The 12,127-nt window shown below is 38.8% G+C and overlaps 1 long non-coding RNA gene across 2 annotated transcripts in view; it reads left to right on the plus strand.

Moving 5' to 3' along the window:
- Nucleotides 1-7,020: 7,020 nt before the first annotated feature.
- Nucleotides 7,021-12,127, plus strand: part of LOC116438559 — a 36,466-nt gene continuing 31,359 nt past the window's right edge. For both annotated transcript variants that reach the window (XR_004237807.1, XR_004237808.1), the window contains exon 1: nt 7,021-7,281. This is a non-coding gene — a long non-coding RNA (uncharacterized LOC116438559). The remainder of the gene's footprint in view (nt 7,282-12,127) is intronic.

Below are 12,127 nucleotides of genomic sequence, written 5' to 3' on the forward strand. Positions count from 1 at the left end.
TGGGCTGAAAGGGTCATTATGAATAGTCCAAAGTCCAGCTGACGGATGGTTATGAATCCATACCTCTCATACCAACACAGGGACCAATAGTTCAAATCATAGAATCATTGAATGTTTTGGGTTGGAAGGGACTCTAAAGATCATCTAGTTTCAGTGCCCCTGCCATGGCAGGGACATGGTCCATTAAACCAGGTATCTCAGAATCCCCTTGCCCTGAAACCTGGACTTGAACACTGCCAGGGTTCGAATATCCACAGTTTCTCTGGACAACCTGTTCTAGTGCTTCAGCACCTTCGCAGTAAAAAATTTCTTCCTCACATCTAATCTTTACCTACTATCTTCCAGTTTGAATCTATTCCTCCTTGTCCTATAACTACAGTTCCTGACTAGTGGTCCCCCTTCAGATACTGGAAGACTATGAGGTCTCCACGCAACCGTCTCTTCTTGAGGATGAATAATGCCAACTTTCTCAGCCTATCATCATAGGGAAGGTACTTTATCCTCCCTGTGGTCCTGCTCTGGACTTGTTCCAACAGGTAGACATCTTTCTTGTGCTGGGGACCCGTGACCTGCGTGCAGTATTCACAGGTGGGGCCTCAAAAGAGCAGAGGGGGAAAATCACCTCCCTTCACCTGCTGGTCACACCTCTTTTGATGAAGCCCAGGACATGGTTGGCTTTCTGGGCTATGAGTGCACATTGCGGCTCATGTTGAGTTTTTTATCAAACATCCTTCTCCAAAAGTGCTACTTTCAATTACTTCTCCACTCAACTTATATATATGCCTGGGATTGCCACAACCCAGCTGTAGGAACTTTCGCTTCACTTTGTTGAACTTCATGATTTTCACACAGACCCATCTCTCAATCCTGTCCGCGTCCCTCTGGATGTCATCCCTTCCCTCCAGCATGTCAACTGCACCACTGTCGTGGTTTGTCACTGGCTTGATGCCAAGCACCCGTGAGAGTCGCTCGCTCACCCTCCCCTGTCACAGCTGGGCAGAGGAGAGAAAGGAAAAAAAAATTAACAAGCACTTCATGAGTTAAGATAAGGACGGGGAGAAAACACTTCAAGGGCAAAACAGGCTTAACTTAAAGTTGCAAAGTTAATTGATTGCTAACAGAATCAGAGGAGGATAATGAGAAGTAAAATAAGCACTTAAAAACACCTTTCCTCCCAGCCGCTCCCTCCTTCCCACTGACAGTGAAGGGAGACAGGGCATGGGGGTTTGGTCAGTCCATCACCGAGATTTCCTTCCGCTGCTCCAGGAGAGGAGTCCTTCCCCTGTGAGATGGTGGGATCCCTCCCATGAGAGACAGTTCTCCACAAACCTCTCCGATGTGTGTCCACTCTCACGAGCAGCAGTCCTACTGCACCTGCTGCAATGTGAGTCCCTCCCATGGGCAAACAGTCCTCCCAAAACTGCTGTGCCGGGGCTCTCTCTTTCCACGGGGTGCAGTCCTCCAAGGACGCTCCAGCCTGGAAGCAGGGACCCCGTCTCTCCACCGGATCTTCCACTGGATCACAGCCCCCTCCAGGCATCCACCCGCTCCGACATGGGCACCTCCGTGCCAGGCTGCAGGTGGATCTCTGCATCCCACATGTCCCAGGGGGACAGCTGCTTCACTATGGTCTGCACCACGGCCTGCAGAGGAATCTCGGCTCTGGTGCCTGGAGCACCTCCTGCCCCTCCTTCTTCACTGACCTTGGTGTCGCCAGGTTGCTTTCCCTCACATGTTCTCACCTCTTCCTCTTCACTGACTAGAAGCTGTTACGATCCGGTTTAAACTCAGAAAAGCAAAGAAAGCTGAGTCTCTGTGCATAAACTGGAAAGAACTTAGAAGGTTCAAAATATTCCCAGAAATGAGATTAAAACCAAACTAAGTTAGATGTTGATGCCAAAAAATGGATGGTTTTTATTTAACAGTAAAAGAGGCAAAGAGAAGGGAAAAGAAAAGAAAGAGAGGAAGAAATGAAAAAAAAAGTGTGCTTGGGGGGGTTGGGGAGACAGGGAGAGGTGACAGGGGTTAGGTGGAAGCACATCACCCATCCAAGAGTCCCAACGACATCTCGTTGCTCCCCTCCATCTGGTCTGCTGGTGGTGAGGGTCCCCCATCGCTGCCATGGCCATGCCGCCACACGCCACGCCGCCACACGCCGCCACACACTGCCACACACCACCACACACCAAAGAGTACAGAATCCCGTGGATTATAATATGCTGTGGCCCAGGTGGGAACGCCCACATGTCTCCTCCTGCAATACTGAGGGTCTGTTGCATCATCTCTGATGCTCAGTCTGGGGACCCCTTTGAGGGGGGCCCCTGTGATGGGCCATGTCACCCCTTTTGCTGTGGATAAGCTTTTGACCACAGGCTTTTCCAAGATACCCAGAGCCTCTCCTCCCTCCGCCCTTTGGTGGAGGGTCTGTTCGAGCCTGGCACCTGATAGCCCCAGGGCTGTGGTCTCCATCTTGGAGGTGTTAAGCCTGTGCTTTGTGAATGTCCCCAGCCCTGAGTTGTTACTTTATCTTATCCTCATCAGCAAGCAGTGTAAGGTCTCAGTCAAGGGCCCCATTCAGGGTGCAATAGTCTTTTTTTGCAGCTTTTGTAATACAGTTTTAAAAATCCTCCAAGAAAATGTTTAAGTCATAAATTATAATATTTCAGTCTCTGACAGAAGCAAAACCTTGTGACTTTTGTTTTGATTTTTTTCTTAAATATGTCATCACAGAGGTGTTACCAGCCTCTCTCACTGATCCAGCTTTGGCCAGCAGCATGTCCATCTTTCAGAGCCATCAGAGATTGGCTCTGCTGCACGTAGTGGAAACTTCCAGGAGGTTCTCACAGGAGCCAACTCTGTGGCCCCCCTGCTACCAAAAACTAGGCCGAGCAAAAACGATACAACAACACAGCTTGGTGTCATTGGCAAACTTTCTGAGTGTGCATTCGATCCCACTCTCCATGTCAGCAACAAAGATGTTGAACAGTATCTGCCCCAACACCAACCCCTGCAGGACACTACTCATCACTGGTCTCCATATGGCCAGCGAGCAGCTGACCACAACTTTTTGTGTGTGGCCATCCAGCCTGTTCTTTATCCACTGAGTGGTTCATTCATCAAATCCATTTTTTTCCAATTTAGACACAAGGGTGTCATGTGGCATAGTGTTGAGCACTTTGCACAAGTCCAGGTAGATTATGTCAGTTCCTTTGCCTCTACTCACCAATGAATGCTCTAGCCCCATCAAAGATGGCCACCAAATTTTTTAGGCATAATTTGCCCTTCATGAAGCCTTGATGGTTGTCACCAATCACATCTTTGTTTTCCATGGGCCTCAACATAGTTTCCAGGAGAATGTGCTCCATGATCTTTCCTGGCACAGAGGTGAGACTGACTTGTCTGTAGATACCTCAGTGTTCAACATTTTTGAAATGAAGGTTATACTTCCCTTTTTCCAGTCATCGGGAAATTCACCTGAGAGCCACAATTTTTCATAAAGGATGGATAGTGGCTTAGCCAACTTCATCTGCCAGTTCCCTCAAGACCTGTAGATGAATATCGTAAGGTTCCATGGACTTGTACTCATTTAGGTTCCCTAGACAGTACTATTTATACATCCACTATCACTCAACATTACTGATTATTTACACTGTATTGCTGTCAACAGCAAGTCTAGCAATTAGGTTACCATTACACCATGCCAAATCCAATGATCATAGCTTCATGTTATAAGTGTTATATAGTCACAGTATATTCCCACAAACTATTGGGGTCACATACATTGAAACATTTAATTTAGATTATGTATTATGTAAATTTCACCCAGTAATGAGACTTCATTTATTGTAAATTAGAGAGTACACCTGATCAATCAAACTATTGGATTTAAAAATAGAGAACAAGAAAGGAAAAGAGAGACACAAAGGGAGAAAGGAAAAGCAAGCAAAAGAGAAAGGGGGAGGGGGGAGGAGAGGAAGGAGGAAGGATACAGCAAGAGAGACAGTCAGAAAGAGAGTCAGGGACAGACAGAAATAGTAGACAGAAAAACATGACAGAGAAAGAAAGGGCTGAAGTGAAAAAATTCTACTGACTTAAAACCAACTAGCTATGACAACAGTGCAATCTTCCAATAATTTAAAATTATAGTTGTATTTTATATTTACAGTGTTGTAAACAGAGATAATGTTAATTGAAGCAGCTTTAAAAAATTGTTATTGCAGTACAAAGTTGTTCACTAATCAGTAGTCCTAAAAAGTAGGGAATTTATGTCCTCTGATTTTCTTTTCTTTTAGAGACATTAATTTCAGCACCACAACTGTAGCTTCTGTTAACAGCTGTCATCTGTACATTATTGACATGGGGACCATCACAGTTAGGTGAGTGATAAATGTAATAAAAGAGAGGGAGTGTAAGGAAATTAGAGCAGCTTTACAAGTCACTCTATGAGGGGTCATTAAAAAGTACTGAAATTCTAGATTATCTTTTGGATTTTCTTACATGGTTTTCTTCAATTTGTGAAGTACTTTCTTTTCTTTGAAGTGCTGTTGAAATGCAAAATTTTGTCCGTGATGTAGTATCTATAGGGACTGAACCATACTTCAGTCACAATAGTTCCTTATACCAGCTTGAAACATCAAACTCAAGTGAAACCTAGTTACAAGAATTATGAAATCTAGTAGATTCATGGTGATTCTGCCCATGCTATGTCAAGAGTGTAGGCTGTTGTATGACTGGGTTTTTTGTTTGTCAGTTTGTTAATTTATTCTTATTTTTGTCATATTATTTTCTTATTTTCCTAAGGCATTATTGTAGGTCAATCAGCAGAACGGCTGACTATCTGATATCGCACTGCGATAAGTAAGACTACCACAGCTGGGAAAAAAAAGATACAAAGAATAACAAATAATTTTCTGAAGGAATCCAGAACATCTCCTTCCCCATATTTATAGTATTCTTGGGATGAACAACAATTCTGATCATAAGGAGTAGTCCTTAATAATCTTTTGGATCCATTATGTAGTGTTTTGTTTACTGATTCTATAATGATTCTAGTTTCTTTTCACTGCTACCATACCAGCAGAGGAATTTCTATCATCTTCCTGGGAGTTGTACTTGGCCAAACACAAGCACTAAGACTGAGAATATTATGATGTAAAACCAACATCAGTACTCTACTGTTTTGCCCTTCTTTCTTTTATTAATTTCTATCTTAAGGTACATTTTTCCAAGGTGTCTCCTGATAACCTTTCCCATGTCCCTCTAGTAAAGCCTTACAAGAATTATTCTCTTGTTTGTCTATACAGTAATTTATATTCTTTATCATGATGAAGGCTTATCCCATTTCCACTCCTTTTTCCATCACCAGTTGGAGTCTAGGTTAGACTAGAAGAAATCTGTATTGTTGTATTCTGTTCATCCCACAGAGGAGTCAGCCTTCAACATCATTATGCTTCCAGTGTATGAACTTACAAAATGAAATCGCCTGAAACATGGCAAATATTTTTCATATCTCCTTCCACCTGCATTTGCTTTCACAATCCTAATTTTGAGAATATTATTGGAAGCGTAACTTCACATGTATTTCTGGTTCCATATTTTATCCCTTGAAGAAATTAATGGGCATTATTCTGTGTTTGGCTGTGTGAAAACCTCTAAAAAGCTTTCTACCAATATACTAGTTATTTCAACTAAATGCTTATTAGATTTCATGTCTTTTTGTTTGTTGGTCAACTTTATTATTCTTTCTGTGTATGTCAAATCTTGCCAGTTGATAAAAAAATTAAAATAATTTCTTGCTTTAGTCCTTCCAACAAGATTGTTATACAAAACTTTCACGACATTATCCTTTTATTTATTTTTGTAATTTTAAATTCTTATTTCCCAAAGCCTCTCAGTCTTACTAGTTAATTTAACTCAACTATGCAACACATATATAATAAACCACTTTACTTTATGCAGCCTTCTTTGTCCTCCTTATTATAATTTACAAGTCATTGATGAGGAGCTTCAGATAGCAGTCAGGTAAGAAAACACAAGTTAGAAAGGAGACAAAACTACAAGACACTGTGGTGACAAACAATAATCACGAATAGGAAGAAAAGAGTGTGGCAACAGAGTTATGACAGTGACAACTAATTATCAAATTTATGCTTTTTCCTTTTTTTTTTAAATGCATAGGTATAATCTGTATCAGGAAGAACAAAGCTCCAATTATGGACTCTTTGTAATTATTTAAATATTTCTGTGGAGTTCTTCTAATATTATGGTTTTTTTAAAACTGGAAAATTTATTGTTACATTTCATTTCTCCCTTCCACTCTCTATGTTATATCCTCTCTGCAGATTTCTTTTAAAATTCTTTTAGTCAAATCCTGCATAATCTTGTGCCCTCAATTTTATTTTCTTTATTCCCCATTGATGGCATGTCTGGAAATTTACTCAAGCAACTTTCCAGAACTCATACTGGAATCTGGTAGTTTGGTTTTCTATCTTTTTAATTGTCACATTCTCTCAGAATATGACAATTTTAGCCCTACAAAGTGTTATTCCTGGGAATCTTTTTATATGCAATCGCTAGAAAAACTTAATGTGGGTTTCTTTTGAGAAGCCTCTGGTGGGAAGGCTTGCTTTCTCTTCAAATAAAATAATGGCGGTCTAGTTCAATTTCTGACATTTTATTTCTTTATTCTGAAAATCAAGTTAAAATAATTACAAATAAATCACTATTAATTGACTAATTATGAGTAACTACTCAGCTCTAGTGTCTTCAGTGCTGATTAACGTGTTGCTGCCTGTCCGAAAGGCCGCCCAGCCCCGGGACATGCCCAGGCATGTCCAGACTTGTCTCTGCCATGTGCTCTGAATCCCCTTTATTCCAAGCGCAGGTAGAATTTGAAAATAGCATGGACTCCCCTGAAACAGAGTCCAATCGGCTGGTTACCACGGGCGCACCCCTGTTCTCCCCTTTCCCCTCCCCCAAATAAAGGCAGCCCAACACAACTCACCTGCCCCTTTTTCTCCTGCTTCTCCCTTCTGTGAACAGGTTCTCTCGTTCCCTCCCTGGATGGGACGAATAAAGAAAACAGGAATACAGGCACAGAGTCAGGGTTATATTTCTACCTCTTTGCTTCTGCTTGTGACAATAGCCTAACAGCTATCACTTGCCGCGTTTCGGAGCCACCAAGCTGCCGGATTGCCCATGCTGTCTCTCCAGGCAGTTCGAGGCATTCCAGGGCATGGAACGGTGAGTCTGCCGACTGAGCGAGCAGTGAATTCTTGTCAGGTATGTGAGGTTCTAGCTTTTCCAATGTTACTGGAATAATTAGTCCTAAAATACTGACATGTATATACTAGTGAAAATTTCATGGTAACAGTAAAACAGGTTAATTATACTGCAAAAACTGCTGAAGAACTTAGGTTGCTACTAAATTGTTTTGCCCTTCCTAGTTAAATATAATAATTTACTAGAATAGAATAGGATAGTTAAGTTCCAAGTCAATTTGGACAGTTTTGAGCAATCAGATCTATAAAAAGATTAAAGATGTCTCTCCATGGCAGAGGTGTTGGACTAGATAATCTACAAAGGCCCCTTCTGACCCAAACCATTCTGGATTCTGTGATTAAAGCACTTTCGCTTTATGTGGAATAGTACAGAGGACAGTTAAAAAAACCCTTACAATTAAGCTTATTTTCAAGCTATATAGAGTTACAAAAAAACTAAATACCACTTAAAGGAAAACAAATAATATAATTACAAATATACTTCATAATTAAAACTACAAATACTCTGACACTTAAAAAAATTAGTTAACAAAGTAATCTTAAACTTCTTTATTATTGTATAACCAAATGACCTCTTCCATAAGCACGATATTTAATACAAAATGCTGGTTAATTCATAAAAGCTGTGAAAATAAGAAATTATGACAACTACCCTTTCCTTCAGTAAAAATACTGTAGGATTTCTACTTCTATCACCAAGGTTTAAGGCACTCTCAGAATAACTTGTCATCATATTAATTTTTCTCAGCTGTCTTCAGTTACTGAATTTTTCATCATACTGAGGGGTGTTGGTCAGGTCTTTGTAAGCATCAGTGATAACAATCTAGAATCATGCAGGATGGCAGTTGCGGGAGAACTGATCTACCTGTGTTCTGTAATAATATATTGATGCCTGTGAGATGACTAAAATGTGTGCTGCCGTATCTATTGACACAATTTTACAAAATAAACTGAAGAAATGCAAGAAACATTTGAAAGAAAAAGGAAATTTTGAGGTTAAGGGAACTAAAATTCTCATCTCTCTATATTGTGATGTTATTATTGAAGGAGCTAAAGAAAGTGGTTTGCTTACTGAAGACAACTTAGTAGGAAATGTAGAGTGTAAATAATAAGGAATTATTGCATTACTTAAAAGGCAGGTGATGCAAACATGAACAGAATGAATGACACACAGAACAACTGCACAGAGGAAAAAAATGTGTTCTCTTAGGCAGCACTAAAACACAGAGCCTGTAAGGTCACTTGAGTGAAAAACTTAAAGAAGCATCCAACAGCCTGCCTGGAAAGTTCAAGCAAGTCAAACTTTTCACACAGCGAAGGGACAGAAATCATAGTGTGTCAAAAATAAGTTGTCATTTGGGGTCAGGGGATTAAAGAGAGAAATACTGATGGAGAAGTGATCAACATTGTGCAAGAGTTTGAAAACTTGAAATTGCATAACTGAATTTCAAGAATATTGTTACAGGCAAGGCAAGATTTAGCTAGAAACTAGTTTATAAATAAAGGAAAAATGACTAAATTGCACACTTTTTCCTGTTGCTTTTCTTATGGGTTACTTTCTTTTCTGCTGTTTAATTTATGAATTTATTTTATTAGATTTTGTGGAATTACAGGTTCTTCTTGGTGGATCTACACTAAGTGGATCTACACCTTATCTCTACCTAATATTTATCTAGCTGTTAACATAGTTTACAGACCCATATTTATAAACATCTCTATACATATGCCTGGATAAATTCATACTCGTTATCCAACTAAAGTAAAGGAGGATGAAATAGAAAATATAACTGCAATCAAATGCCATTTGAACAGCTATAAGAAAAAGGCTATCAAGATTGAATTCTGCATGGAAAGGGAGAATAAAGAAAAGGTTCTGGATTCTGTATTTCTCTTTCACTACTCCATAAAATAAGACTTATTTTAGAAAACTTAATATAGACTTATCATCTTAAACACTATAACCTACAAAACCCTTTAGTTAAAAAATTTTGGTACTTAATTTTAACCAGACCGAATATTAGAAAAAGAGTTTCAACAAGTCAGAATGACACCATTCCATGTACTCAAGGCCAGCTGGTAGAAAGGCTGAAGATGGGTTCCCAGAAGCCACATGCAAACAAAGCATGTGCTCCATGTACATACATACAGCTGGCTGCATAGATCACAGACAGATGCATTCAGATCACTCACAGACGTGTAGACAGCAACAGTCTCAAGTTTACAAGCGTAGACAGCTCCTCTTTCTGGCTGAGCAAGATAAGGGCCCATAAATTACAGTAGACATCCACATTTGTATGAGCTCGGCCTCTCCAACAGCCTGGCTCAGATCCACAGCCTGCCCAGTAAGTTCATTTGGATCTCAGTCTACCCAGTTCCTGGCACTGGCTCATACAATCCCCAAGACTCACTGCAGCTTCTGGTGCAGACCACTGTAAACACACATACATGCAGAGTTGAGTAAATAAGTAACTATAAAGTTACTATCCATCACAATTAAAATTATCTTATGCAGTAGAATATAGGAAATTTACAAATTTCTTAGTCAACAAAGAATCGTATTCTTTTAGCCTGAGCCCTACATTGCAATTTTGAAAGGATAAAGAGCAGAGTTTAGAAATAAAAGTGGGAGTGGCAGCTATAGACAAAAGCAATATCAAACTGACACTCTTTTCACTAAGGCAATAAGTCTATTTATTAGTGCCCTTGGTTTTCTTCCACTAAAATCAATAGCAAAGACTACATTCATTTCTATTGCCCTACACTGAGAATACACAAAATAATCTTTTTCCGTTAACAGTTTTTTTCAGACAGTTGGTAGCACTTGACAGTTTGGTGAATCTGTTTGACATTTTGCTTTTTCCAGATTAAGAAAGTTGCAAAGTAAGCTATTTTACTATGCAAATTTGTATTACTTGTTGATGACAAAAACAAAATTTCCAAGAAATATATTAGAACTTACATATTAGTGATTTTTTTAATAAAAACAAAAATTAATATGAAATATTTATATAAACATGCACTTTTTCAAAATTATGGGGTTAAAACATACTTCTAACAAGCATGGTAAAATGTGTATACACAGAGTGTGATAAAGAAGATAACCTGAGGAAACTTCCACATGGCTGTTTAACAGAAGAAAAAAAGCAAAATATGAATAATCTACAGTTCATTTCTTAAAGGCATTTCCTTTCCATGGCTAGCCTGTTTCCCTCTATCACAAAGGACATGCAGAACAAATCAGTGCCTGGTTCTTGAGGTCATCCTTTTCAAGATATGTTCATGAATTAATTCCAAGTTGATTTAGAAATGAAAGTATCTTTTCTTCCTTATAAACATATGTAAGTTTAGTTAATATTTAACAAAGAAAATAGGGTATTATTTTTTTTCCTGTATCTGACTTTCAGAAGAAACTAACTTCTCAAGTTGTTCTCAGAAATACGTCCATAGTTTCAAATTGAACTGAAATAATTTATCGATTAAGTAAACAGTCCACAGTGTAATTATGCAGGAATATTTTTCATCATCATTACTGAAAAAGTCACCCAATATTTTACAGGTCAAAGTACAGATAATTTCAAGTTCACTTCCTGAAACACAACTTTCAAACTAACGTTTCATATCGTTCAAGGATCATTCACTTTGTGATACCCTCACCCTTGAAACCAGAATATTCCTAGGTAGTTGTAGCAGAGGTGTGTTTCTTGTCAGTAGTTGCATGAAAGAGAATCATGAGGAACAATTTGCTGGTTTGGTTTTTTTACCCATTCCCATGACCAGAGGTCAAAAACGTTGTGTGGGCAGAGTTACCCCTCTAGAGAACAAAGAGGCTCATACAAAAACAGCTTTTAACTTGGTGAATGCTGACTATTTCTGCTGACTCTATTGAAGAGTCTTAGCAAACCAAACAGCAAGCCATGATCTTATCCAATTTAACTTGTTGAAAATGGAAGAACTTTAACTGGTCTGGGCACTGTTTTCATCAGCTAGACTGAGCTCCGAAATATTTACTCATACTGGTGATGTTATCCATATGACAAACTTGAAAGAAGTCAATGGGATTATATAGTCATTACCAGCAACAACTCATTTTCATTCTAAAAAATGGAAATGATTGCGTGTTTTTAAATATGTTTCCTCCTTTTTTTTCTCACATTAAACTGGGTGTATTCTCTTCCTTAACCATGATTTTAACCAGAAAGAATAAGAGTATGCTATAGATTTTTCTTTGAAAAGGATCCCTTTTTTTTATAATAGCAGGTATTAAACCCCTAAATCCACAAGTAATGTTTGCTGGCTGGTCAAAAATTTGGTTTGCAAGGAAAATACTATAGGAAAGCTGCCTGCAAAGTGAGTATTCCTTTTAATGTTCATCTTCCAATAGAGATCATTATGGTATGATTTTATCAATGTTGTTTGACATGCCGAGATCATAACTGAAAAAGGTCAGTACTTAGGATACTTTGGCCTAATATTAGTCTTAACTGCAGTTCTCGTATGCAAAAAGTTAAATAATCAGTAGAAACTAATCAGTGTAAGATGGAAGCAGACCTATGTGCCAATCAGTTGTTCACACACACACACAAATGTACACGGAGCCACCACAAAAAAAAAAAGAAATAGCCCTTTGTGTTCAAGAGAAAAAATGAAAGAATATCGCTTTGTTGGCAGATAGACTTTTGAGGACTTGTATTTTAAACAGCTTTCCCTCAGGGTGTGTATTTTAAAATTTTTGAAAATACAACAGCAGAAAATTCTTGTATGGGCATTAAGCCTTTGACAGAATACAAAATAAGAGAGACATTTTAATATTTTTTTCTCATTTCCTTCAGATGAATAGTAATATTTCC

Source organism: Corvus moneduloides, chromosome Z, assembly GCF_009650955.1.
Source record: "Corvus moneduloides isolate bCorMon1 chromosome Z, bCorMon1.pri, whole genome shotgun sequence".
Taxonomy (NCBI): Eukaryota; Metazoa; Chordata; class Aves; order Passeriformes; family Corvidae; genus Corvus; species Corvus moneduloides.